The sequence below is a fragment of the Dama dama genome, chromosome X (genome assembly GCF_033118175.1).
Source record: "Dama dama isolate Ldn47 chromosome X, ASM3311817v1, whole genome shotgun sequence".
NCBI lineage: Eukaryota > Metazoa > Chordata > Mammalia > Artiodactyla > Cervidae > Dama > Dama dama.
This window is the reverse complement of record NC_083714.1, coordinates 160151709-160179655: the sequence shown is the minus strand read 5'-3', so window position 1 is coordinate 160179655 and position 27947 is coordinate 160151709. Positions and strand designations below refer to the sequence as shown.

General features: G+C 48.7%; 1 long non-coding RNA gene across 5 annotated transcripts in view; it reads left to right on the top strand.

Annotated features, from left to right (window-relative positions):
- The window catches only part of LOC133052266 (uncharacterized), a 462497-nt gene that overhangs the window by 166181 nt on the left and 268369 nt on the right, over positions 1–27947 (top strand). Inside the window, exon 6 of one of the 5 annotated variants that reach the window (XR_009692011.1) lies at positions 21072–22060. The exons of the other annotated variants lie outside the window; for them this stretch is intronic. This is a non-coding gene — a long non-coding RNA (uncharacterized LOC133052266). The remainder of the gene's footprint in view (positions 1–21071; positions 22061–27947) is intronic. 5 annotated transcript variants of the gene reach the window in all.

Here is a 27947-nt window from a genome sequence, read left to right as displayed (position 1 = left end):
GGCATGCGTGTGAAAATACAAAATTGCTTACGAATGCATTGCCTATTTCCATATTGTGAATTTCATTCTATGTATAAATGTCTAGATGAGTTGATTCATGGATGATGGGTGGGTGGATGAAGGACTAGTGAAGAGGGGACACAGAGCTGTTCATGCAGCATTGAAAGTCTTTGGCCACTGGGTGTCATGGTTTTCCCCGTAATGGTTGGCCCACCACAAGTATTTGAGGGGTCCCTGTATTCCTGGTGCAAGAGTTGGCAGTGTACGTGGCAACTTTTATTGAACCACACCACCGTCCTTTTTCAGACTGCTGTGCTGTCTTTAAAACACATCGTCAGTGTTACTTTTCTGCCTAAAACTGGCTGATGAGGATTAAATCTACAAATACTATTTTTTAATGTCTGAAATTTTAAATGTCCAGAAATTGCTTAATTGTGTTGGTCATAGCTAGGTTTTATTGTATCCAAGTCAAATCTGAAGATTTTGTGTGGGGCAGTTATGCATGTGCTTGGAAATGTAATGAACTCTTTGCTCTACGGAATTTCTATAGTACAGAAATGAAGCAATTATTAGATATTGTCGTTCAGTTGCTCAGTCGTGTCTGACTCTTTGCGACCCCGTGGACTTGAGCATGCCAGGTTTCCCTGTCCTTCACCATCTCCCAGAGTTTGCTCAGACTCATGTCCATTGAGTTGGTGATGCCATCCAGCCATCTCATCCTCTGTCGTCCCCTTCTCCTCCTGCCCTCAATCTTTCCCAGCATCGGGGTCTTTTCCGATGACTCAGCTCTTTGCATCAGGTGGTCAGAGTATCGGAGCTTTGGCTTCACCATCAGTTCTGCCCATAATCATTAGACCTGGTGATCACATTTGAGCGTCTGCTTGCTGTTACCGGGGTGTTGTGGCCCCGATGCACGTGTGTTGGCTGACATATCACGAGCGTGAGTGCACCATTAATTCGAACCAGGCAGCCGTATTTCTTCCTTGTGGAAGTGATTCACCCTGCCAGGTCCGATGGCAGTTGAGTGGTTGTGACAATTAAAAGCAGTTGTGCTCGTCCCATCACAAAAATGCTACTTAGTTTGTTTAAAAAAAAATAAAAGCACTGTCAGGGTAGAGTGTGCCGGATGGGAAGATTTGGCCACGTGCTCTGAGGACACCGTGGAAGGTGTTCTTGTGTTTTTTTTTCACTTCTTGTATTTTTCTCACTCTGAAGACTAGTTGTCGCCAGAATTGCTAAGGTGAATCTGATGGAGAGGCCGCCTAGTTTAGAAGCCCCAGCATGATGGGATATGTGTGGGGAAATTGTTGGAAAGGTGACAAGGAGCTTGTCTTGTCACCAGACCCTTGTCAACAGGGTCTGTTTTATTTTTCTTGTTTCTGTTTAAATCTCGAAAATGTGCAAGTTGTGCTTCAGTGGCATAGCAATGAATCTTGGAAGAGTCTTTAAATGACAGTGTTTGCATATTCTGGTTCTTGTGGATATATTTTTTTGTTTGTTTAAATGGCCTCTTGTGAGTCGGGTTGACATCTTTAGTTTCCACACAAAGAGTCTGATAGTGACGTCATGATTCTCACTTAAAAGTTACTGGGAGAGAGAGAACAGTTAACAGTTTGCAAAACGGATGGGTTCATGGAAGGTCTGCTTTTGTTTGAATGAAAGGATCTTTTTTTGTCCCCCCATTCAAATGAGGAAGAACACAGCCAATGCCCAGTTCTTTTAAGTCCATGTTGAAAATGGTTTATGGATGGTGCCAGAGGGGGAATCAAAAATCAATGAGAAAATGGGGAAGTGCTGTTCTCGGTTACAACTGTCAATAGGGGAAAAATTTTTTTAATGAGATAAAAACAAAGAAAAATTCAATTGGAAAGAAAAAATTTAACAACGTGAAAATGAAGAAAAATTCAAAAGTGCTCATTAAACATTTTCAGGCACTTACTACTTAAATGAACCTGAAGTTCCACTTCAACAAAAGCCATGCCCTCAGGGAACTGTCAAACCGGCGAGGAGTCAGAAACTAAACAAATATTCACAGAGATAGATCATTAGAAACATGAGAAGTTCTATTGGTAGCCCTGTGTGGTTTTGGGTGTGCAGAGAAGGTTTCCCTGATGAACTGACGTGTTGGTTCATCAGACCAGTGGGGACAAGACTTGTGAATTATTTGAGCTCAGCAAGGGCATTCTGTTGAATCCTGAACCAGAATCATGGACTGAAGCTGAAGCTCCAATGCTTTGGCCACCCAATGCGGAGAACTGACTCGTGGGAAAAGACCCTGATGCTGGGAAATATTGAAGGCGGGATGAGAAGGGGACGACAAAGGATGAGATGGTTGGATGGCCTCACTGACTCGATGGACATGAGTTTGAGCAAGCTCCGGGAGTTGGTGATGGACAGGGAAGCCTGGCGTGCTGCGGTCCATGAGGTTGCAGAGTCAGACATGAATGAGTGACTGAACTGAGCTGAACGGATCTGTCTAATGGAGGAAAGCTTATACTAAGTAGAGACTGAACACATCTGGAAATTTCGTAGGTCTGGATCTGTAGCTGAGTCGTGGGAGGAGGTTGGCAAGGGGGTTCCTGAAGAGCATACCTCAGGTCTGTGGTCGGATCAGTGGATGTTGGACGGATCCCAGCCTCAGGAAGAAGGTGAAGAATCTTACCTGGCGGGCAGGTACGGCCACCACGGTCCTGCTCACGCTGCACATGAGTTCTGTCTGGAGTGGGTGAACTTGATGTGTCCTTGAAACCTTGGTGGGGATGAGTATCGAGAGACACTTGGTCACTGCTATGAATCTCCAAAGAGAAAGACGGGTTAGGGACGAGCAATGATGAATTTTACTTGTCAGCTTTCCTGGCCCAGGGTGTCTGGGTACATGTCCTGTTCCCACAAATACCTGCCATCATCTGAGTCAGTTGCTTAGGACCTACCTACAGATGAACCAGAAAAAAAAAAAAAAAAAGACATCAGTAAAATAATTATCCTCCAATTAAAAATTTTAAAAAAAATGACATGCCAGAGGAGCTCAGTTTTGGCAAGCTGGCAGTGGGCTCTTTCGCTGTGGGTTGATGGCTTCATGCTTGGGGACTCACACCTTCAACTAGGCCAAAAACCTGAACGTGGTGTCTTTGCTTGCCAGGATGGCGGTTGGAGAGGCGGGGTTGATGCCCGAAGCTGAAATTGCACAGCTTGGCTCTGGTGCATGATTTATCATGGCACATCTCTTTCTTGGCTTTTTTTTTTTTTTTTTTGTCTAACATCTATTTAGACAAAAAGAAAAGCCCAACGCCGTTATATACAACCTGGCCGTGAGCATGGGCACTTAGAATCAGTGAAAGCCCTGATAAATTATCTGAACTGGTGGGGTAAGGGTGGGCACTTGGAGGCAGTGAAAGGTCTTGTGAATTATTTGAGCTCAGCACAGGCATCCCATTGAATCCTGATTTGGAATCACCCTCTGTCTAGTGGAGGAAAAGTCGTTCTTAGTGTAGACTGTGAACAGGTCTGCAGATGTCGTAGAGGGTGGGCAGTCACGGAGAGATGAGTCACTGGTTGCCATTGTGATGACGGCTTGCCCGCCTCTCATGTGACCTCTCAGCTGTGGTCACCTACAGAGCGTGGATGGTGGTGGGGTCTAGGTCAACACTCACTGATGGAGAAGTCACTGTCTTTACTTACCGAGCCTGCTGGCTGTGAGCTCACACACCCCAATTTATGCGTGGGTGGTGGTGGGGTCTAGGTCAACACTCACTGATGGAGAAGTCACTGTCTTTCCTTACCGAGCCTGCTGGCTGTGAGCTCACACACCCTAATTTATGCGTGGATGGTGGTGGGGTCTAGGTCAACACTCACTGATGGAGAAGTCACTGTCTTTCCTTACCGAGCCTGCTGGCTGTGAGCTCACACACCCCAATTTATGCGTGGGTGGTGGTGGGGTCTAGGTCAACACTCACTGATGGAGAAGTCACTGTCTTTCCTTACCGAGCCTGCTGGCTGTGAGCTCACACACCCTAATTTATGCGTGGGTGGTGGTGGGGTCTAGGTCAACACTCACTGATGGAGAAGTCACTGTCTTTCCTTACCGAGCCTGCTGGCTGTGAGCTCACACACCCTAATTTATGCGTGGGTGGTGGTGGGGTCTAGGTCAACACTCACTGATGGAGAAGTCACTGTCTTTCCTTACCGAGCCTGCTGGCTGTGAGCTCACACACCCCAATTTATGCGTGGGTGGTGGTGGGGTCTAGGTCAACACTCACTGATGGAGAAGTCACTGTCTTTACTTACCGAGCCTACTGGCTGTGAGCTCACACACCCCAATTTATGCGTGGGTGGTGGTGGGGTCTAGGTCAACACTCACTGATGGAGAAGTCACTGTCTTTCCTTACCGAGCCTGCTGGCTGTGAGCTCACACACCCTAATTTATGCGTGGGTGGTGGTGGGGTCTAGGTCAACACTCACTGATGGAGAAGTCACTGTCTTTCCTTACCGAGCCTGCTGGCTGTGAGCTCACACACCCTAATTTATGCGTGGGTGGTGGTGGGGTCTAGGTCAACACTCACTGATGGAGAAGTCACTGTCTTTCCTTACCGAGTCTGCTGGCTGTGAGCTCACACACCCTAATTTATGCGTGGGTGGTGGTGGGGTCTAGGTCAACACTCACTGATGGAGAAGTCACTGTCTTTCCTTACCGAGCCTGCTGGCTGTGAGCTCACACACCCCAATTTATGCGTGGGTGGTGGTGGGGTCTAGGTCAACACTCACTGATGGAGAAGTCACTGTCTTTCCTTACTGAGCCTGCTGGCTGTGAGCTCACACACCCTAATTTATGCGTGGGTGGTGGTGGGGTCTAGGTCAACACTCACTGATGGAGAAGTCACTGTCTTTCCTTACCGAGCCTGCTGGCTGTGAGCTCACACACCCCAATTTATGCGTGGGTGGTGGTGGGGTCTAGGTCAACACTCACTGATGGAGAAGTCACTGTCTTTACTTACCGAGCCTACTGGCTGTGAGCTCACACACCCCAATTTATGCGTGGGTGGTGGTGGGGTCTAGGTCAACACTCACTGATGGAGAAGTCACTGTCTTTCCTTACCGAGCCTGCTGGCTGTGAGCTCACACACCCTAATTTATGCGTGGGTGGTGGTGGGGTCTAGGTCAACACTCACTGATGGAGAAGTCACTGTCTTTCCTTACCGAGCCTGCTGGCTGTGAGCTCACACACCCTAATTTATGCGTGGGTGGTGGTGGGGTCTAGGTCAACACTCACTGATGGAGAAGTCACTGTCTTTCCTTACCGAGTCTGCTGGCTGTGAGCTCACACACCCTAATTTATGCGTGGGTGGTGGTGGGGTCTAGGTCAACACTCACTGATGGAGAAGTCACTGTCTTTACTTACCGAGCCTGCTGGCTGTGAGCTCACACACCCCAATTTATGCGTGGGTGGTGGTGGGGTCTAGGTCAACACTCACTGATGGAGAAGTCACTGTCTTTCCTTACTGAGCCTGCTGGCTGTGAGCTCACACACCCTAATTTATGCGTGGGTGATGGTGGGGTCTAGGTCAACACTCACTGATGGAGAAGTCACTGTCTTTCCTTACCGAGTCTGCTGGCTGTGAGCTCACACACCCTAATTTATGCGTGGGTGGTGGTGGGGTCTAGGTCAACACTCACTGATGGAGAAGTCACTGTCTTTCCTTACCGAGCCTGCTGGCTGTGAGCTCACACACCCCAATTTATGCGTGGATGGTGGTGGGGTCTAGGTCAACACTCACTGATGGAGAAGTCACTGTCTTTCCTTACCGAGTCTGCTGGCTGTGAGCTCACACACCCCAATTTATGCGTGGGTGGTGGTGGGGTCTAGGTCAACACTCACTGATGGTGAAGTCACTGTCTTTCCTTACCGAGTCTGCTGGCTGTGAGCTCACACACCCCAAATTATGTGTGGGTGGTGGTGGGGTCTAGGTCAACACTCACTGATGGAGAAGTCACTGTCTTTCCTTACCGAGCCTGCTGGCTGTGAGCTCACACACCCCAATTTATGCGTGGATGGTGGTGGGGTCTAGGTCAACACTCACTGATGGAGAAGTCACTGTCTTTACTTACCGAGCCTGCTGGCTGTGAGCTCACACACCCCAGTTTATGCGTGGGTGGTGGTGGGGTCTAGGTCAACACTCACTGATGGAGAAGTCACTGTCTTTCCTTACTGAGCCTGCTGGCTGTGAGCTCACACACCCTAATTTATGCGTGGGTGGTGGTGGGGTCTAGGTCAACACTCACTGATGGAGAAGTCACTGTCTTTCCTTACCGAGTCTGCTGGCTGTGAGCTCACACACCCTAATTTATGCGTGGGTGGTGGTGGGGTCTAGGTCAACACTCACTGATGGAGAAGTCACTGTCTTTCCTTACCGAGCCTGCTGGCTGTGAGCTCACACACCCCAATTTATGCGTGGGTGGTGGTGGGGTCTAGGTCAACACTCACTGATGGAGAAGTCACTGTCTTTCCTTACCGAGTCTGCTGGCTGTGAGCTCACACACCCCAATTTATGCGTGGGTGGTGGTGGGGTCTAGGTCAACACTCACTGATGGTGAAGTCACTGTCTTTCCTTACCGAGTCTGCTGGCTGTGAGCTCACACACCCCAAATTATGCGTGGGTGGTGGTGGGGTCTAGGTCAACACTCACTGATGGAGAAGTCACTGTCTTTCCTTACCGAGCCTGCTGGCTGTGAGCTCACACACCCCAAATTATGCGTGGGTGGTGGTGGGGTCTAGGTCAACACTCACTGATGGAGAAGTCACTGTCTTTCCTTACCGAGCCTGCTGGCTGTGAGCTCACACACCCCAATTTATGCGTGGATGGTGGTGGGGTCTAGGTCAACACTCACTGATGGAGAAGTCACTGTCTTTCCTTACTGAGCCTGCTGGCTGTGAGCTCACACACCCCAAATTATGCGTGGGTGGTGGTGGGGTCTAGGTCAACACTCACTGATGGAGAAGTCACTGTCCTTCCTTGCCGAGCCTGCTGGCTGTGAGCTCACACACCCCAATTTATGCGTGGGTGGTGGTGGGGTCTAGGTCAACACTCACTGATGGAGAAGTCACTGTCTTTCCTTGCCGAGCCTGCTGCCTGTGAGCTCACACACCCCAATTTATGCATGGGTGGTGGTGGGGTCTAGGTCAACACTCACTGATGGAGAAGTCACTGTCTTTCCTTGCCGAGTCTGCTAGCTGTGAGCTCACACACCCCAATTTGTGCACACTCGGTCACTTCAGTCGTGTCTGACTCTCTGCGACCCCACGGACTGCAGCCCGCCAGGCTCCTCTGTCCATGGGATTCTCCAGGCAAGAATACCAGAGTGGGTCGCCGTTCCCTACTCCCGGGGAATCTTCCCGACCCAGGGATCAAACTCGTGTCTCCTGTGTGTCCTCCATTCCATGCAGATTCTTTACCGCTGAGTCACCATCGAGGACCACACCCCCATTTATTTGGCCTTAATAAATGACTTGTCACGTAAAATCTGTTTTCAAAATATATAATTTTAACATAAAATCTCGTGTGTCTGCTAAAAACTTCTTTCCATAGGCTAAACTTCTTCAGGTAAAAATACGGGAATGGGTAGTGGGTAGCCATTCCCTTCTCCAGGAGATCTTCCCAACCCAGGGACGGAACCTGGGTCTCCTGCACTGCAGCCAGATTCTTTACCATCTGAGAGGCCAGGGAAGCCCATTGCAAGCACAAAGGTCAGTCATTTTCTCCTTTCAAAACTCTGCCCATTCCAACACTGTGGGGCTGTCTAGAGCGAGACGGTGTCATCCCGCTGGGCCCTGCAGGTGTGTTTGGAGCGTCTAGCTGAGAAATCAGCAGAGCAGCTCGTTTCTCTAGACTCGTGTCCTACAGATGGGTCAGGAGGAAAGACCCTGATATCTTCTGGGTCCTCTTGGGGTCTGACTTCCCAAGGGCAATTGTCTTGTGTCAGAAAGTACACCGAGGTGGTGTCTGTGCTAAGGGTGCGTGTCCCCTGTTAGCAGGGCAAAGGCAGCGATCAGCCCGGAAACGACTGCAGTGACTCGCTGATTCATGAGTTCCTCCTCAGCCGTGTCTCACAGTGGATGGACAAAAAAGCTCAGCGGCATGTAGCATGGAGGTGCAAAGCTCTCTGGATCACCTCAAGATCAAATTGAATTTGACTGTGTGTCAGCAGTGAGGGTCAGCTGGGTCCTTGATTGTTATCACTTGAATTTATAAAATGCTGAGCTTGACAGTATCAGTCTAAGTGATCAGCAGATGCTTTAGAGCTGAATACACTGCATTTCAGTTCAGTATCTCAGTCGTGTCTGACTCTTTGTGACTCCATGGACTGCAGCACGCCAGGCCTCCCTGTCCATCACCAACTCCTAGAGTTTACTCAAACTCATGTCCATCGAGTCAGTGATGCCATCCAACCATCTCACCTTCTGTCGTCCCCTTCTCCTCCTGCCCTCAGTCTTTCCCAGCATCAGGGTCTTTTCCAATGAGTCAGCTCTTCACATCAGGTGGCCAAAAGATTGGAGTTTCAGCTTCAGCATCAGTCCTTCCAACGAATATTCAGGACTGATTTCTTTTAGGATGGACTGGGTTGGATCTCCCTGCAGCCCAAGGGACTCTCAAGAGTCTTCCCCAGCACCACAGTTCCAAAGCCTCAATTCTTTGGCGCTCAGCTTTCTTTATGGTCCAACTCTCACATCCATACATGACCGCTGGAAAAACCATAGCTTTGACTAGATGGACCTTTGTTGGCAAAGAGTGAGACAGAGACATACAGAAGGAAAGGGTTTTGCCATTCTTAGACCTAAATATTCTTGATTGAAACAAGCAGAACTTTTCATGGGGGATGTTAAAAAGCGGATATTTCCACATGACGTACTCTCCATTATATCAGGAGAGAATGACATCCAGTTATAACAGTAAGTCATTTGGGGACTTCTCTGGTGATCCAGTGGTGAAGACTCTGCGCTTCCACCCTAGGGGGCCCAGATTCCCTCCTCGGGGACCTCAGATCCTGCTTGCCACTCAAGTGTTAGTCGGTCAATTGTGTCCGACTCTTGGCGACCCCGTGGACTGTAGTCTGCCAGTCTCCTCGGATCACAGAACTTCCCAGGCAAGAATGCTGGAGTGACTTGTCGTTCCCTTCTCCGGGGGATCCTCCTGACCCAGGGATCGATCCCAGGTCTCCAGGTTCTTTACCATCTCAGCCACCAGGGAAGCTCTAATGCACGCTGCTTGGCATGGCCAAAAAAGAAAAAAAAAAAAAGACCAGGAAAATTTATTGCCATAAAGCAAAATAAAAAGGAATGTTTTAATAAATTTAAAAAACACATCTTTGTCCTCCTGTGGTATTGTCCTGTGGAAACTGTAAAAGAGCAAAGTGAACGTGTTTGATCATAAGATATAGTTCTCTGTGCTCACGCTTTGTGTAGACTGAAACACGTCTCCAAAGAGTTAAGCCTGGTGTTTAAAGTCAGCCTGCAGTGAAATGCACAGATGGAATGCCGTGCCTAATGCGTGTCAGGCACAGGCAGGCTGGCACAGGGGACCCAGGGACGTGCAGAAGTCCTCAGTAATGTCACCTGCAAGGCCCGTCTACCCATCACCGCGATGCCAGGAAGAATAAGGCATATGTTCCACAGTGAGAGCGTTTTGTCACTCGGGGGTCCCCATCAGGGGAAAGTGACTCTAGCTGACGGTAGGAAAACAGGTCAGTGGACTCCACGGAAGGAAAGCCCTGAGGCAGATGGTTAAAGAGCAGAGTTTCTGTGGGTCTCACACATAGGAAAGACTGAGCAGTCTCCCCAAATAGAGCCCAGTGTGAATGTAGGGTGAAAGACGCAGGACTGGTGTTGGGGGCAGGGGGCTGGGGAACCTCTGGGAGTCCTTGGAGTGCCTGGGAGGGAATATTGGTGGGTTACAGGGACCGCTGGTGGCTTAGAGGTGAAGAAGCAGGTTGAATGGCATCACTGGAGAACGGGGGTTTGCACACTGCCGACAAAGACTTACAGTAACTTTGTTCAGTCACTCAGTTGCGTCTGACTCTTTGCGACCCCATGGACTTCAGTACGCCAGGCCTCCCTGTCCATCACCAACTCCCGGAGCTTACTCAAACTCATGTCCATCAAGTTGATGATGCCACCCAGCCATCTCATCCTCTGTCACCCCCTTCTCCTCCTGCCTTCAGCTTCTCCCAGCATCAGGGTCTTTTCCAGTGAGTCAGCTCTTCTCATCAGGTGGCCAAAGGATTGGAGCTTCAGCTTTAGTCGCAGGCCTTCCAGTGAATATTGAGGGCTGATTTCCTTTAGGATGGACTGGTTGGATCTCCGTGCAGTCCAAGGGACTCTCAAGAGTCTTCTCCAGCACCACATTTCCAAAGCATCCACTCTTCGGCGCTCAGCTTTCTTTGTAGTCCAACCCTCACATCCACACAGGACTGCTGGAAGAACCGTGGCTGACTTGATCGCACAGTAACTGGAGGGGGCATAGTCAAGGCTCATCCCCCAGAGCAGACACACAAGCCCTGAGATTGATCCTCCCACACAGGATACCCTTGTAGCAGAGCCGTCCAGTGGAATGTCCCATGCTGACCCAGAGTTCCTATATGGTGACCACTGGCCACATGTGACTTTGACCCCTTGACATGTGCCCGAGATGACTGAGAAGCTATATTTTCTATTTTATTTTATTTTTGGCTGCGCTGGGTCTTCCTTGCTATGCACACTTTCTTTTGTTGTGCTGTGAAGTGGAAGTCACTCAGCTGTGTCTGACTCTTTGTGACCCCATGGACCATGTAGTCCATGGGATTCTCCAGGCCAGAACACTGGAGTGGGTAGCCTTTCCCTTCTCCAGGGGATCTTCCCAACCCAGGGATTGAACGAGGGTCTCCTGCTTTGCAGGCGGGTTCTTTACCAGCTGAGCCACCACGGAAGCCCTTTGTGGTGGTGAGCGGGGGCTGATCCTTGGTGTCCATGTGCAGGCTTCTCATTGCAGTGGCTCATCTTAATTGCAGACCACAGGCTCTAGGGCGAGTGGGCTCCGCTAGTTCCAGCACACAGACTTGGTTGGTCCGTGGCATTTGGGATCTTCCTGGACCAGGAACCAAACCCATGTTTCCCATGTTGGCAGGCAGATACATCACCATTGGACCACCAGCAAAATCCCTCATTTAACTTTAATTTCACTTAAATATAAATGTAGTAGCCTGATAGCTACTGGGTATTAGCATTAGCCTAAGTGTATAAGATGGCAGAGTGAAAAAGAAAACTTGTACGACATACTGAATGATATAAGACACATTTTGACCGTTTGAAGTTAAGGAGAAGGCAATGGCACCCCACTCCAGTCCTCTTGCCTGGAAAATCCCATGGACGGGGGAGCCTGGTAGGCTGCAGTCCACGGGGTCGCTAAGAGTCAGACATGACTGAGTGACTTCACTTTCACTTTTCACTTTCATGCCTTGGAGAAGGAAATGGCCACCCACTCCAGCGTTCTTGCCTGGAGAATCCTAGAGATGGGGGAGCCTGGCGGGCTGCCGTCTGTGGGGTCGCACAGAGTCAGACACGACTGACGCGACTTAGCAGCAGCAGCAGCCGCAGGTTGAGGAATTCCTCCCGTTTCTGTTTCTGACACTCTTCTCAAGGTCACTATCAGTAGGTTCCTGCCTTATTATGATGCTTGCTGTTCAGAGCATCACCAAGGACACTCTGGAGGGCGTCATGAACCAGGAGTCTGGGGCCTGATCTAATTTGGTGACTCACGCTTTCTCCTCTTCTTTCTGTTACAGTTACTTGACCAATTTTAATTGAACACTTTCGTGTGGGGCTTATCCAGTGACCTCAACCCTTTAAAATGCGTTGCTTGGTGGCAGCTCGTTTCTGGGAGTGGATTTCTTCCACTGCCTGGGAGATACACCCCGCCTTCCAGAAAGTCATTTCACGCTCAGAGAATCCCTGCTGTTGCAGATGTCGGTGTTGGGCAAGACAGTCAAGGCGGGTGAAACAGGCATAAGAGGCATGGAGGAAGGTCAGCCCTGTGAGTGGAGAACAGTGAGTGAGAGACTGCTGGCCAGAGCAACAGTGGCCCCGGGAAGGTGTGGGTGGGAAGGGAAAACCCATCCCAACCCAGGGATTGCAGAGTGCGAAATGAGGACTGGTAGGTTGCTGGTCATCGCTGGGATGGCTCAGCGGCCTGCCTGCCAATGCAGGAGGTGCATGTTGGATCCCCGTTTGGGGAAGATCCCCTGGAGGAGGACAGGGCAACCCACTCCAGTAGACTTGCCTGGGAAATCCCATGGACAGAGGAGCCTGGAGGGCTACAGTCCAATGGGTCACAAACAGCAGCCATGTCTTAAGATGAGACCTCCTCTTCCCGTGAACGTGGCAGAGGAAGAGACACATTTGACCCCCCTCCCACTCAGCGTCGACCTTCAGGCACCTCCATGGAGTCTATGGAGAGCAGAACTAGAGAAAAGAGTGATCTAAATGAGAAGAAAGGAGCTCCGTGCTGTGCTGGAAGAAGTGATTCCTATCCTCACCAGGGTTACCAAGAACAGTGAAGGACAGACAAGGGCCGGCGAAAGATGGTGAGACCAAAAAGTCCAGAGGTTGAAAACCCAACCCTCAGCTTGTGGAGGAGAATCTAATAGACGTGTGTGGTCTGAGATATTCATGGTTCAGGTTAGCATTTGATATGGACTTCCCTGGGGGCACTGAGTGGAAAAAAAACCCAACTGCCAGTGCTAGAGATGCAAGAGACTCGGGTTCGATCCTGGGTCGGGAAGATCCCCTGGAGGAGGGCATCACAACCCACTCCAGTGTTCTTGTCTGGAGAATGCCATGGACAGAGGAGCTTGGCGGGCTAAAGTCCACAGGGTCCCAGAGACTCAGACACGACTGAGGGCCTCACACTGTCACTTGCGTTTTATGTTTACCTTTGAGAATTAAGGAATATATTGCACTTGTTAAAATCATTTGCATATATTGCATTTGTTAAAATCATTTGCATGTTCCACAGACAGAGGATGAGGTGGTTGGATGGCATCACCGACCAGATGGACATGGGTTTGGGTGAACTCGGGAACTGGTGATGGACAGGGAGGCCTGGCGTGCTGCAGTCCATGGGGTCTCACAGAGTCAGACATGATTGAGCAACTGAACTGAACTGAACATGCTTGAGGCAGCAGTTGTCCACTCCCCTGTGGAGTCTGGGGTTAAGTGTCTCTCGGGGAGACAGTTGAACACGGAAGAGGAACGGGACTCGGGGGGAGACCAGCGGGCAGGTCAGGGATGGGCTGATCAAGATGCTGGCTGAAGTCTTTCCTCGGGTGCCCATCTGGGTCACAGTGCTATGTTCATTTCTGCATAAAATATAGCTGTGGTCAGATAGTGCCTCTTGCAGCGTTAATTAGCCAGCTGTCCTCTTGGAATGCAGACATCCCCAAAGCAGCATGGTTGTGTACGCGAATTACGTGCCGCTGGCATGAACGAAAATGTTCGTGAGGAGGAAGGAGCAGACGAATGAAGAAACCGCTGCCGTCTTTGGGATGATGAAGCATGTTAGTTGCTCAGTCGTGTCTGACTCTTTGCGACCCCACGGACTGTAGCCCACCAGGCTCCTCTGTCCATGGGATTCTCCAGGCAAAAATAATGGAGCAGGTAGCCATCCCCTTCTCCAGGGGAATCTTCCCAACCCAGGGATCAAACCCAGGCCTCCGGCACTACAGGCGGGTTAGCGTCCCTAGCTGATAATTTAGCTGATAAACATTCACTAACACTGGACTCAAAATGTCACATGCTGTTTAAGGATATTTTGGAAAGGATAATTTTTAATGCATACGAATTGCTATCTTGTAGGACTTTTTCAGTAATCTGAGGCATTTCTTACTGTGAAACTGAGAATTTCTACTTTATTTGGTAAAACGTCTTACTTTTATACCACAAAATGCTTGGTGGTCACAATTAACGTGGAATTAAGATTTTTTTTTTCTGCTTAAGGAGCCTGATGCCTATCTTTGCCTGAAGTCTTCTAGAAATCTTTTTTAGTTTATAAGGAAACATAATACCCCCACCGTTCTTAACTCACATAGTTATTAACATGTGTATGAAAACAACCCGACTGTTTTCTTAAGCTCTGTTGGATAACAGCATAATTGTTCTACCTGGATACAGGATTATATTAGCACATGTTACAAACAGATCATTTTCTAGAAACACACACGCACACACACAAAAAGAGCAGAGATGAATTTCAAGGCCCCTGCGCTAATCGCCAGAGACCAAAATTGCTGTACCTCAAACTCTCAGACTCAAGTAAAAAATGTCTGCTCATGTGTTCAAAGAGCTATTTGTTTTAGATTTAATCTCACAGCTATTTAGGCAGGAGAGATTGAACTTCTAGGTAAAATGTCACTAGATGTATTTTCAGATCTTTCTCAAAGCTCGATAACTCTGTTTATGGTTAGTTATCTGGAGAATAAAGTCTTAATGCTTGCCTTGTGTTCCCTGAAATCTCCTGGCACATTTTTTTTTTTTTTTTTTTTTCTGAGATTAGTATCCTGGGAGGAGGGAGGAGCATCTCTGTATTGAAGCTGGAGGTTTAGCACTGGACGGACAGAGAGCTGAGGCTGGGGCTGACACTTGTTCCTTTGGACATCAGTTTGTGATGAATCAGTCATGTACTGTCACGGCAAACTTTCCAGGGATCTGCAGTACCCTACGTGTGGTAGGCTTGACTCAGGAGAGCCATGAATGTGCAAAAAAAAAAAAAAACAGGCACAGACAGTAAGTAACTGCAGAAACACGACCGGCGTAATTTAAGCCAGCGGATCGGGGCTTTCCTGACCGTTGAGTGGTTAAGAAGCTGCCTTTCAGCGCACAGGGCCTGGGTTCGATCGATCCCTGGCCGGTGAAGGAAAATCCCACACGCCTTGTGGCTACTAAGACCAAGTGCCCCAGCTGGATAGCTGCAACGAAAGATCATGCCTGCCGTTAACTAAAATCTGACACAGCCGAGTAAATAATTCATGATCAAATTATTGTTTTATTTAATTAACTTAATTTAAAAAAAAAAAATGGGCTTCCCTGATAGCTCAGTTGGTAAAGAATCTACCTGCAATGCAGGAGACCCCGCTTTGATTCCTGGGTCAGGAAGATCCACTGGAGAAGGGATAGGCTACCCACTCCAGTATTCTTGGGCTTTCTTGGTGACTCAGCTGGTAAGGAATCTGCCTGCAAAAGAAAAAAAAGAATTTGCCTGCAATGCGGGAGACCCCAGTTTGATTACTGGGTCGGGAATCTGTTTGAGAAGGCATAGGCTACCCACTCCAGTATTCTTGGGGTTCCCCGGCGGCTCAGCTGGTGAAGAATCTGCCTGCAATGTGGGAGACCTCAGTTCTAACCCTGGGTTGGGAAGATCCCCTGGAGAAGGGAAAGGCTACCCACTCCAGTGTTCTGGCCTAGAGAATTCCATGTGCTGTATAGTCCACAGGGTTGCAAAGAGTGGGACACGACTGAGGGACTTTCCCTTTCTTTCACTTTCAGTTTAAAAACGCTTTATAAAAATAAAGCAGTGAATGTAGCTAACAAAACAAGGATATGGAGGTTGCTGGGAGATCCTTCCAGACAGAGTCCAGGTCATCTATTTCGAAGGGGGTTTGAGAAACAAGTCTTCTCCCCAGCCTCTAATAAAACTCCATTTTGTGATTGACACAACGCTGCATGTTATTTTTCCCTTTGAGTTGAATTGGGTATCTGCCTTTTGACATGTTTCTGGGCAAGGATGATAAAATACCGATGGAACACATTTTATGATCTTAAGGAGAATGCAAGGGGGGACACGCAGACAGTGTTCACGTGACGAAAGAGGCGACTGCATGGGCTGTCTTGTGATATCACCCAACCAGTGGAGTTCTAAGCACTGTGATACCAAGTCCCGTGCACGCACACCTCCAAGCTGCGAACTTTCAGAGATGCGAACGTGAGTTCACGCGTCCGGTCGCCTAAGTTGGTTCACGGGCCCGACGTGTGTAGTCACGTGCCTCTGTCCTCTACAAGTGTTTGCGTTTTTTTGTGTACCTTACGGTACAGTGCTGCGTAGGGTACCGCAGACAGGGTCTTTATTTCACGGCAAGGATGTCCGGGAGAAGTCAAACAAGAAGCTGTTGTACCGTCTTACTGTATTTTTCAGGGCATTGTATTGTAACATTAATATTTGTTTGCTCTGGTTTGTATTTGCTTTTCTAAAACTTTTTCCAAATTTTAATTTATTTTATTTTATTTTTATTTTGGCTGTACAAAATCTTCATTGCTCTGCGCGGGCTTTCTCTAGTTGTGGTTCTTGGGCTTAGTTGCCCTGAGGCATGTGGGATCTTCCCCACCCAGCGGTTGAATCCGTGTCCCTGGCATTGCAAGGAAGATTCTTAGCCGCTTGACCACTGGAGAAGCCCCTGTGTTGTTGTTGTTTTAAATGTATTATTTGTGTGAAAAGTATTATATACCTGTTATACTACACCACTCTAGGTGGCTCAGACAGTAAAGAATCTGCCTGCAATGCAGGAACCCAGGTTTGATCCCTGGGTCAGCAAGATTCCCCTGGAGAAGGGAATGGCAACCCACTCCAGTATTCTTGCCTGCACAGTCCCACGGACAGAGAGGAGCCTGGCGGGCTACAGTCCGTGGGGTCGCAAAGAGTCAGACAGGACTGAGTGGCTAACACTTTGACTTTCACATTTTCTTCTGCAATAGGAAGTCTGTTCCGGTTGCAGATTCAAATGGCAAAATTGGAAATAACCACTGGTTGCAGGCACGTATAATACCAACAATGGAATATGCCCTTTGTTGGCAGCCTGTGGTTAAATGAGGTCGCTACCATGTGCAGAATTAGGTTTCTGGGGCTCTGAATTCTTGGGTGTCTTCAGAATAAATCTCATAACCGTCTTTTATCAGGTATTCATTTCTCCCAGCAATTATAAGATGCTGAGGAATAGCTTGAGCTCAGTCAGTTGAAGCAAATGCTTGAGTTTGTCTGATAAAATGGTACAATGAAAGCAACTCCCCATGTACCCCAAGAGGGGGGTGGAATTCATTTTACAGCACTCTATTTGTACAGGTATTTTCAAAACCTGAACTTAGCGTGACCTTGGCACTTAGCAGATAATGTGAACCATTATGTAACTGAGAACATATTATAAAAACATACAGAGGACAGGCAAGTCATAACTGCTGCAAAGGCCAATTGTTTCATTAGGAGCAGCATTTTTCTCATTAGTTGCTGGAGTAAATAAACGCTGAGTCCAAGAATAACGAACTTCTTTAAAATTAGTCAGATGGCCGACTCCCCCCAACTAATGATGGCTCACGGCGGGGAGTGAGGTTGAGAGCTCTACATCATGGTAGAAAGCTCAAGTTTGCCCTCAGGTAAAGCTAGTATGAATAGTAATTTTGTTAAGTGTCTCCTAGTGGTTGGAGCGCCCCCGTTTCTCACGTGGAGACCACCTCTTTGTGACCGGGGGCCTCGTGGCCTCTCTGTCCCTGGCAGACGGCTGAGATTGATGGGTGAGAGGCTGAGGGGCATGCTGGGATTGTCTGTGGGGGTGAGTCGGGGGGGACACTGCAGCCCCCCCACCCGCACCCCCACGGCAGTTCTGCACAGGGTCACGGGGTGTCTGACAGACCTCCCTGGAACGCGCCTGCAGAAAATGCCGCTGTCCCTATCGGGCTTAGACCTCCAGTCCACAGGCGCTCATAGCTTTGGGGACCCAGGCTGGGTATTTAGGGGAGCCTTGGGGTTTGCCGTGCCTTTGGGGGTTACTGGTTGGGACAGTCCAGTGGTCTGCAAGGCAGGGTATCCTCATTTCAAGATGAAGACTGGGTTTGTCCTGGAAGGAGAATGCACATTTTTTTTTTTTTTTTAATTTTTATTCACCTTGTAGATTTTCAGTTTAGTTGCTGAGTCATGTCTGACTCTCTGCAACCCCATGAACTGCAGCACGCCAGGCCTCCCTGTCCATCAACAACTCCCGGGGTCCACCCAAACCCATGTCCATCGAGTCGATGATGCCCTCCAGCCATCTCATCCTTTGTAGTCCCCTTCTCCTCCTGCCCTCAATCTTTCCCAGCATCAGGGTCTTTTCCAAGGAGTCAGTTCTTCGCATCAGCTGGCCAAAGTATTGGAGTTTCAGCTTCAGCGTCAGTCCTTCCGGTGAATATTCAGGACTGAGATCCTTTAGGGTGGACTGGTTGGATCTCCTTGCAGTCCAAGGGACTCTCAAGAGTCTTCTCCAACACCACAGTTCAAAAGCATCAATTCTAAGGCGCTCAGCTTTTCTTATGGTCCAACTCTCACTTCCATGTAGATCTTACTTAATTTGTTTCCCTTTTAAATTTATTTTTTACGGAGGCAACTGGGTATCACATTATATGTGTCCTGGGTGCAGCGCTGTATCTGTTCTCTGCGTACACTACAGTGTGGTCACCACCAACATTGTTTCCACGTGTCACTCTGCACTTGATCCCCCGACGCCGATTTCACCCACTCCCTGCCCCTTCACCTTCTTGTAACCACCGCTCTGTTCTCTGTATGGCTGTGACTGCGGGACTGCACTGAACTGATTACAGAGAGAGAGAGAGAGAGAGAGATACTTAGCATGCTGATAAATTTTGTATATTATGCTTGGAAGTTTTCTATCAACATTTAAAATGATCCTTGAAATGGTATTTGAAAGTCTTCTCTGGTTCTTCCTAGTCATCTCTGTCTCATGGAATAGAAACATCAGCCAAAATGTGAAGTGCCTCTGTAACTTTGAAAGTTCTAGTATTCACATTAAAAAGGTAGAAAAGAAGCTGGTGCATGTACACCTACGGCTGATCCATGTTGAGGTTTGAGGAGAAAGCAACAAAATTCTGTAAGGCAGTTATCCTTCAGTTAAAAAATAAAAAAAGAGAGAAACTGCTGAAATTAATTTAACATTATAGTGTATTAAACACGATGTACCTAAAATACACTGTTCTACATGCGGTCAATTTAAAATGTTACCTGGTGACTCTGACGGTAAAAGAATCAGTCTGCAATGCAGGAGACCCGGGTTCGACCCCTGGGCTGGAAAGATTCCCCTGGAGGAGGGCATGGCAACCCACCCCAGTATTCCGGCCTGGAGAATCCCATGGACAGAGGAGCCTGGTTGGGGTACAGTCCTCGGGGTCGCAGAGAGTCAGACACGACTGAGCGAGCATCCGGGTGTGAAATGGTGTATGCTAATGGAAGTAAGAAAAGGGTTACTGGGTTTCTCTGAGTTGCTTACGTGACATGGTTCGTATCCATGGAGCTTGTTAGAGTTGCCTGTTACCGAGAGCTTGTGAGGGGACGCTAAGGTCAGATACCACCGTGCAGGGCATCTCACAGTGGATCGAGTTCATTGGTCAGAATGAGCCTAGGAGGCAGGTTCCACTAGTAACTCCCGAGGCCTGGGTAGGCTAAGGAACCAACCCAGAGAAGGTGAGTGATGGAGAGAAACCGTGAGAGCAAGCTGGCCCTGGTACCTATCAGCATGTCGAGTTCATTGGTCAGAACGAGCCTAGGAGGCAGGTTCCACTAGTAACTCCCGAGGCCTGGGAAGGCTAAGGAACCAACTCAGAGAAGGTGAGTGATGGAGAGAAACCGTGAGAGCAAGCTGGCCCTGGTACCTATATTCTGTAAGCAAGAACTATTTCTTGGGACTTCCCTGGGGGGTCCAGTGGTTAAGACTTTGCCTTCCAGTCCATAGAGCGTAGGTTTGATCTCTGGTTGGGGACCTCAGATCCCACATGTCCCCTGGGCAAAATATAAAAAAAATAACAAACCCCAAGAAACACAGAGGCAGTATTGTAACAGATTAAATGGAAGACTTAAAAAAAAAAAATGGTCCACATCAGTTTCTCAGAGCTATCTGAGATCCTGTCTCCCAGGATGCAGTCATCATTTTGCCCCCAAATAAAACTTCACTCACATCTCTGAAAAAAAAAAAAAAAAAATCCACGTAAATGATTTTTTTTTTAATTAAAAAAAAAAGGAATAACTTCTTGAATCCAGAGTAGAGTCCAGCTACAGAAAGTGTCCATAAGATTCTTAAAATGGGTCTGTAGATGAGGCCGATGGCTTCCTGTTTTGCCGTGGAAGTAAGAAGGTGGCGTCTTCAGTTGAGAATAGGTTTGGGGGAGCTTTGAAGACAGACCATTCGAAGGGATTCCAAGAGCATTTGAGAGAGAGACACGCCATAGAGGGCAAAACAGACGGGGGCAACTTTGAAAAGTCAAAGTTGATGTCCAAATGGCGGCGTGATCTCGTCAAGAAATATGGCTCTTTGAGAGGTCCTGCAGGAGACATAAGAGATGTGAGTTCGACCCCTGCGTCGGGAAGATGCCCTGGAGAAGGCAGCCCACCCTGGTATTCTTGCCTGGAGAATCCCACGGACAGAGGAGCCTGGTGCGCTACACTCCATGCAGTCGCAAAGAGTCGGACACGACTGAGCGGCTTAGCACAAACATAGATTCGCTAAGGAGCTGCTGCAGTCTGTGTGTGCGCTTAGTCGCTCAGGTGCGTCCGACTCTTTGTGACCCCCTGGACTGTAAAGCCCACCAGGCTTCTCCTCTGTCCGTGGGATTTCCCAGGCAAGGATACTGGAGTGGGTTGCCATTCCCTTCTCCAAGGGATCTTCCCGGCCCAGGGATCGAACCCACGTCTTATAGCCTTAGCAGGCAGATTCTCTACTGCTGACCCACCGGGGAAGCTGTCGTCTTAATTCAGCTGTAGGCTCGACTCACCTCTTCCTAATGGTGGTAAAAACCAGTCATATAATGAGCCCTGAGATTCAGGGAACGGGGACTCTAAATTCAGAGTTCTGTTTGTCTTCGCTTCTCCTCCGAAGACGTGGCTGTCGGATCTTCGGAGCATCCCCGGCGCGCTCTGCACCCATGGGCGTCTTCCCCCAGACGAGATCAGCCTCCTGTCCAATTTGCTGTGGCGTCGTGGGCCCCTGGCTGATGGCTGTGTTTCAGCTTCTGCTTCGTTTTGCAGGCTTTGCCCTGATGACTGAGCTGCACGGGGAGAGCATTGTTTCAGCTCCGGCCACATGAATCAGGCCCTTGCCACAGCTCGGGAAGGAATTTTTTCACTCAACGCATTCAAAACCCAGCATTTCACGGAATTCGGCCGCCAGTGAAAACAATGGGCGGCCTTGTCAGTGGCGACCGCATTCAAAGTTAATGGGCTTGAAGGAGCCTTTCGGGGGTGGTGGTGGTGGGGTGGGTGCCCGTCAGAGGACCCGGGAGCTGAGGCCCACACCCACCCCTGGCCGCCCAGTCTTCAGCAGCCGAGGGCGCAGTATGAGATTCCTGGGGCCGGCTCACCAGCCTGCAGACAGGTCGGCAGTGTTCTCAGGGGCCTGCGCCCGGGATCTAAGGCGCATCCTCATAGACTGTGATAAAGCAATCCGCCCCCTCCCCCCGCCACCCCCTGATCAGATGCAGGGGTCAGCCACGAGGTGGGTAACGGGGGACTGTGCCCCCCACCCCGCGCTTCATGCTGCCTTCATGCCGAGGTCACCCTGGCCCCGATTTTCCCGCCTGCCAGGGAATAGAGCCCTCCAACAAATTTATGAAGTCCCCGGTAATTTGCAATTCATGTGCCGCTTTGCAAGTCTGGAGGACTTGGTGAACACCACGCCCTCGTCACACAAAGGCCTCTAAGCAAGGGGAAGAGTCTAGACAGCCAGGGCAGGGGCCGGGGGTGGGGGTGGGGTGCAGGAATCCCTTCGAAATCCTCGGGTAACCCCTTCAGGTAGCCTTTGATGCAAAACCATATGGAAATTTGGTCTTTAGACTTTGGATCACTTGCTTTTTTTTTTTTTTTTCCTTTTTGGAAGTTTGTTTAATTCCAAATTGTATTTTACATATTGTGACGTGCCATGCCATGCCTTAAGACTGTCTCTGCAAGTTACTGATGAAGACATCACATCAACGTCCTACCATCATACACATCTCATTTACTGAGCTCTGCAGACGGAGGTTTGTTTTTTTTTTTTTTTTTGCTTAAAAAGTTGCATATTTTATTTCTCAGAGCACTTTTAGGTTTACAGAAAACATTAGCAGAAAGGGCAAACTTCCTGCGTATCCTTGCTTCTGACTCTGGTCAGTCTTTCATTAATGTCTTGCCTGAGTTTCATCTCTTCTGTTAAAACTGATGATGGCTTAGTTGGTAAAGAATCCGCCTGTCATGCAGGAGACACGGTTCGATTCCTGGGTCGGGAAGATCCCCTGGAGAAGGGATAGGCTACCCACTCCAGGATTCTTGGGCTTCCCTGGTGGCCCAGCTGGCAAAGAATCCGCCTGCAAGGTGGGAGACTTGGGTTCAGTCCCTGGGTTGGGAAGATTCCCCTGGAAAAGGGAAAGGCTGCCCAACTCCAGTGTTCTGGCCTGGAGAATTCCAGGGACTGTATAGTCCATGGGGTTGCAGAGCGTCAAGCATTACTGAGCGACTCTCACTTTACTTCACTTATTGACACATAATTGTTAACTGGAGTCTCTAATTCACTCTTGGGCTTACTTGCTGTGCTGAGCGTGCTATGGGTTTTACCCACCACACCACGTCCCGTCTGCACGATGACAGTATCGTCCAGAATCGTTCCACTGCCCCGAGAGCCCGCTGTTCACCCCTTCCTCCTTTCCAGCCCCTGGCAACCACTAATTTTTCTACCACCTCTACTTTTGTTTTTAAAGTTTTTAAATATGTAAAATTTAAATGCCATCTGAATATTTTTCTTTTATCAGCTTTCCTGAAGTTGACCCAACACCGACAGATTGCAACAACAGTTTTAGTTTCAGATCATATATTCATATATTTGTTATGTGTAACAAGTTCTTTTTTTTTTTTTTTTTCATCTAAAGAAATCCATTTTCATTGCATGTTAATGGACTCATTTGTTTCTTTAATAATGATGAAAATCATTAAATTTCTCTAGACTGAAAAATGGCCACATGGTACAAAATGTGCCCTGGAATGAAAATTAAAATTCGGGGTTTATTTGTGATTTTAAAGAAAAATGTGCTCTGAAGGGCTTGGCAAAATATGGTTTAAAAATGTGTGATGAACCATTACCTAAGTGTTGTGCTTACAAAAACTCATAATTTAAAAAAAAATTTTTTATTTTATTGGAGTATAGCTAATTTACAGTGTTGTGTTAGTTTCTGCTCTACAGAAAAGTGATTCAGTTATGCATATATATATATATATATGTACATTTCTTTTTCATATTCTTTTCCCTTATGGTGTATCACAAGATCTTGCATATACTTCCGCGTGCTGTATAGCATGTCCTTGTTGTTTAATCCCTTCTGTATGTAGTAGTTTGCATCCGCTAATCCCAAACTCCCAGTCCATCTACCCCCCACCCTCACTCCCCTTGACGCCCACAAGCCTGTTCCCCGTGTTTGTGAGCCTGTTTCTCTCTTGTCGTGAGTTCATTTGTGTTGTGGTGTAATTCCACCCGTGTTTGCGGCTGAGCAGCATTCCATCGTTTCCATCTCCCACATCTCTTCCTCCATTCTTCTGCCGACGGACGTTTAGCTACTTTCCCCGCCTCCTCTGTAGTGACTAGTGCTGGTCTGAACATAGGAGTGCCTGTGTCTCTTTGAGTTCGAGTTTCGTCTGGATATGTGCCCCCGGAGTGGGGTTGCTGGTCGTGTGGTTCTCCATAGTGGCTGCGTGAATTTACATTCCTTCCAACGGTCTGGAGGGCTCCCTCTTCTCCACGCCCTCGCTAGCATTTATTCTTTGTAGACTGGTTGGTGATGGCCATTCTAGTCCTGAATATTCATTGGAAGGACTGATGCTGAAGCTGAAGCTCCAATCCTTTGGCCACGTGATGCAAAGAACTGACTCATTTGGAAAGACCCTGATGCTGGGGAAAGATTGAAGGCAGGAGGAGAAGGGGATGACAGAGGATGAGATGGTTGGATGGCATCACTGACTCGATGGACATGAGTTTGAGCAAGCTCCTGGAGTTGGTGATGGACAGGGAGGCCTGGCGTGCTGCAGTCCATGGGGTTGCAGAGAGTCAGACATGAATGAGCGACTGAACTAAACTGATTCCGCCAGCTGTGAGGTGATACATCATTATAGCATTGATTTGCATTTCGCTAATAATCAGTGATGTTGAGCATCTTTTGCTGTGTTTGTTGGCCGTGTATGTATGTCTTCTTCCTGGGGCCGGGGAAGAGACTGGTTGACACTCCCTGAATTCTTGAGCTTCTCCTCTACCATAAACCTCCACCTTGTTGAGCAGGAATATACTCTGTGCCTGTTCTGACCCAACCCTCACACAACCCCTCCAGACATCCTTATCACAGTCTCCCAGTCTTGCTTTTCCCAGAATCTGAGCAGCTGGCCAGACCAGCAGACACGGCCCCTCCCGCGTCGTTTGAAACCCAGTCTCAGCCTGTGTTTCCTTCTGTGCCACGGGGACTGCTGCACGTACTTCTTCAAGTCTTACTGGCTGTGGTTCCTTCAACTTCATCCTCCCCCATTTTCATGTCGCTGAGATCCTACAGTACTTGTCCAGTGTCAGGACTGGGTGGGGGGGGGGATGTGCAGTGTCTTGAAATGTGGCTTTCCTTATTATTCCAGTGTGGTCAGAGCACCAGATCAAGAGATAACGGCCACGGAAGCGTTTCTTACTCGAGAGTGCTAAAGAATAGGGTCATACTGTGTGATGCCAGACTGACATGGAGATGCCCCAGAGCGGTTTAGGAGACAGAGAGGCGAACGTGTCGAGAAGAGTCTTTCCTTTGGAAAGGAGCCTGTGGGTTGGCTGTTGCAGCGGCTTTAGCGTGGGTGGTGGTTGTTGCTATTTGGCCGCTCAGTCGTGTCCGACTCTTTGCAACCCCCGTGGACTGTATAGCCCACCACGCTCCTCTGTCCGTGGCATTTCCCAGACAGGAATACTGGAGCGGGTTGCCATTTCCTTCTCCAGGGCATCTTCCTGACCCAGGGAACGAACCCATGTGTCCTGCATTGCAAGGTGGATTTTTTTCTCTTTTTTTTTTCCACCACTGAGCCACCTGGGAAGCCTGCTTCATACATCATATATCGCAGGAATTCACCTTTTCTCGTATCCTTGATGTTGAAAAGCCCAGTGCGAGGTCTGTGTCCTGCTGACCCGTGGTCCCTTCCCCGTGGTCCAGCACACCCCCCCCACCCCGTGGTGGGGAGGCCTGTGCCTCCTTGTGGGGACCCAGGCCGCCTGTGTCCTGGAGCTGGGCTGTGCCCAGCGTCCACCGTGCTGCTCCTGAGGCCAGCACAGGTCGTCCCCGTCTCCCTCTGCAGTTGGAGGCGAGCGTGAGACTGCGTTCTGACAGATCGCGGAGGAGGAAGGGAAGGGAAAGCTGCCCCCAGGACTCCGCTGGACCCACGTCCTCCAGGTAACGTCGTGGGGCTGGCGAGGAGACTGGCTCATGCTCACTGAATCCTGCAGCTCCTCCTCTGCCATAAGCTCTCCCCTCCGCGCCCCTTGGTGAGCAGGAATTGCCTGCTTGGGGACCCCGGGTAGGCGCTCATCTGCTTGGAGACCGCGTAGGGACCCAGGATGCTACTGAGCTCTACCAGGGTCCACCTGAGGATAAGTGGGCCAGAGAGACATCTGCGTCCGTGCGGAGTCAGTCAGACAGGGGTGCGCGCTTGGTACCGTATCAGAGTCCGCCCTGTCCTTGAGAATCATATAGTAACTGCTGTTATCTGCAGGGTTTTTTTCTTGGTACGTTTGGTTTTCTGCTACTCTGAATGGCTGGAGCATAGCTTTTGGATTACTGTTCCCAGGAGCCTCTAATGTTCTCGTTACTAAAGTCTCAGCAGTGAGTTGAGGAATAACCCTCAAGTGACAAGAATGATTCCATGTGTGATATAGAAGTATGTATAATATATATAAACTGTGATCTGTGTATGTCACCTCGTACCCATATGGTATATATAGCAGACATAGGTACATGCGTATCCGTATATCTGCACTTGACAAATGATAAAATATACCCATATTTGGAATAAAAAGAGAGAATGGAATTCGTGGAGAGTTTGCCTGTTCATCTGTTGGCTTTTCCTTCCTCTGAGTTTGTCAGTGATTCCTTTCTAGTTTGTTATAGCTTTGATGAGTTTAGCTATGTTTTCGATCCAGTTGTGAACTTTTTAAGGAGATGATGTCAGCGGTGAAAGATGTCGCAAAAGTGATGAGCGGCACATTGAAAGTATATGGTCATGTGCGTGGAAACTTGGTCTGCAGCCTGGAGAAGGGCATGGCAACCCATTCCAGGATTCTTGCCTGGAGAACCCCGTAGACAGAGGAGCCTGGCGGGCTGCAGTCCACGGGGCCGCAAAGAGTTGGACACGACTGAGTGACTTAGCGTGGACGCACGCAAACAGAATCTCTGTTAATACAGAAAGGTACTCATTACAAATTAAAGTCAAGCGATAGACTGTCTACCAGAGACATACCTAAAACACATGGATCCACATATTTAGGAAAAATTTCCACAAGTATAAATTAACTATGGAAGTTGTTAGTCGCTCAGTCGTGTTTGACTCTTTGCGACCCCATGGACTGTAGTCCTCCAGGCTCCTCTGTTCATGGGACTCTCCAGGCAAGGATGCTGGAGTGGGTTGCCGTTTCCTTCTCCAAGGGATCTTCCCCACTCAGGGACTGAACCCGGGTCTCCTGCATTGCGGGTAGATTGTTTCCTATCTGAGCTACCACGGAAGCCCCATCTTCATCAAGGCTATTATTTTATTACTGGTGTAGCTCTCACTGGTTACGTGGGAAAAAGAGCTTTGCAAGTATGAGAGAAAGTGAAAGTGATAGTTGCTCAGTCGTGTCCGACTCTTTGCGACCCCATGGACTGTAGCCCGTCAGGCTCCTCTGTCCATGGGATTCTCCAGGCAAGAATACCGGAGTGGGTTTCCACTCCCTTCTCCAGGGGAATCTTCCCGACCTAGGGAAAATAAACTACGAATGCGCTTAGTCATCATGGGTAAAACAGTTAGAAATATCGGGAGAAGCCGAGGCTGAGACCTCCAGGGGCCTTGTAACCAAAGAAGCAAATGCAGCAGTGAGGAGGATGGAGCGTGTATGTCTGTCTATTTAATACCTGTGTTACGCGAAGCCCAACATTTCCACATTTGGCTTCATACTGGGCTGCAAGGACACCCCCTAATAAATCAATGAAGGGAGCAGGAGTCTACGCCGCATTTTACGACTTAGGAAGAATAAAATTAGAACTTAATCAGAAAAGAGTGTAATGAAACCCCAAGCGGGTGTGTTCTTTTAGACATACCGCTCAAAGGAATGAGGGTTCTTTAAGAGGGCATTTAGAGATTAAGGACATAAAACAAGGGAACGTTTAAAATATAATTGCAAGCCGTTTAAAAACGAACGCTGCTGGGCAGAGAAATAGCACACTGGCGTGGTTAGTGGTGGGTTGGTAACTATTTAGGGCTTCCCTGGTGTCTCCAATTGTGAAGAATCTGTTTAACTATTTAGCAGCTGCTTTTCTAGGCGTGTTTTAAGCATCAGTGGGTGGGCATATTCATTCGTATTCATGAGTAAGACAAAAATAAAACAGGGAACATGTATATCACGACTTGACCGGTACGTGAGTAGCTGAGCACTTTCTTGGCTGAGTTGGGTAGTGAATGAGCTTCAGATCCTAGAGATAGTTTCTGCTTTTCTTGTGGGTTGGTTAATCGCAGTTTAATGGCTGTCCACTGGGTGTTGGCTGTAAAATGGTTATTGTTGCCATTAACAGTGTTTAACTGTTATGATTTTAACCAACATTCCCTTTAGTCTGAGCTTCCCTCCTGGCTCAGATGGTAAAGAAATCCGCCTAACATGCAGGAGACCTGGGTTCCATC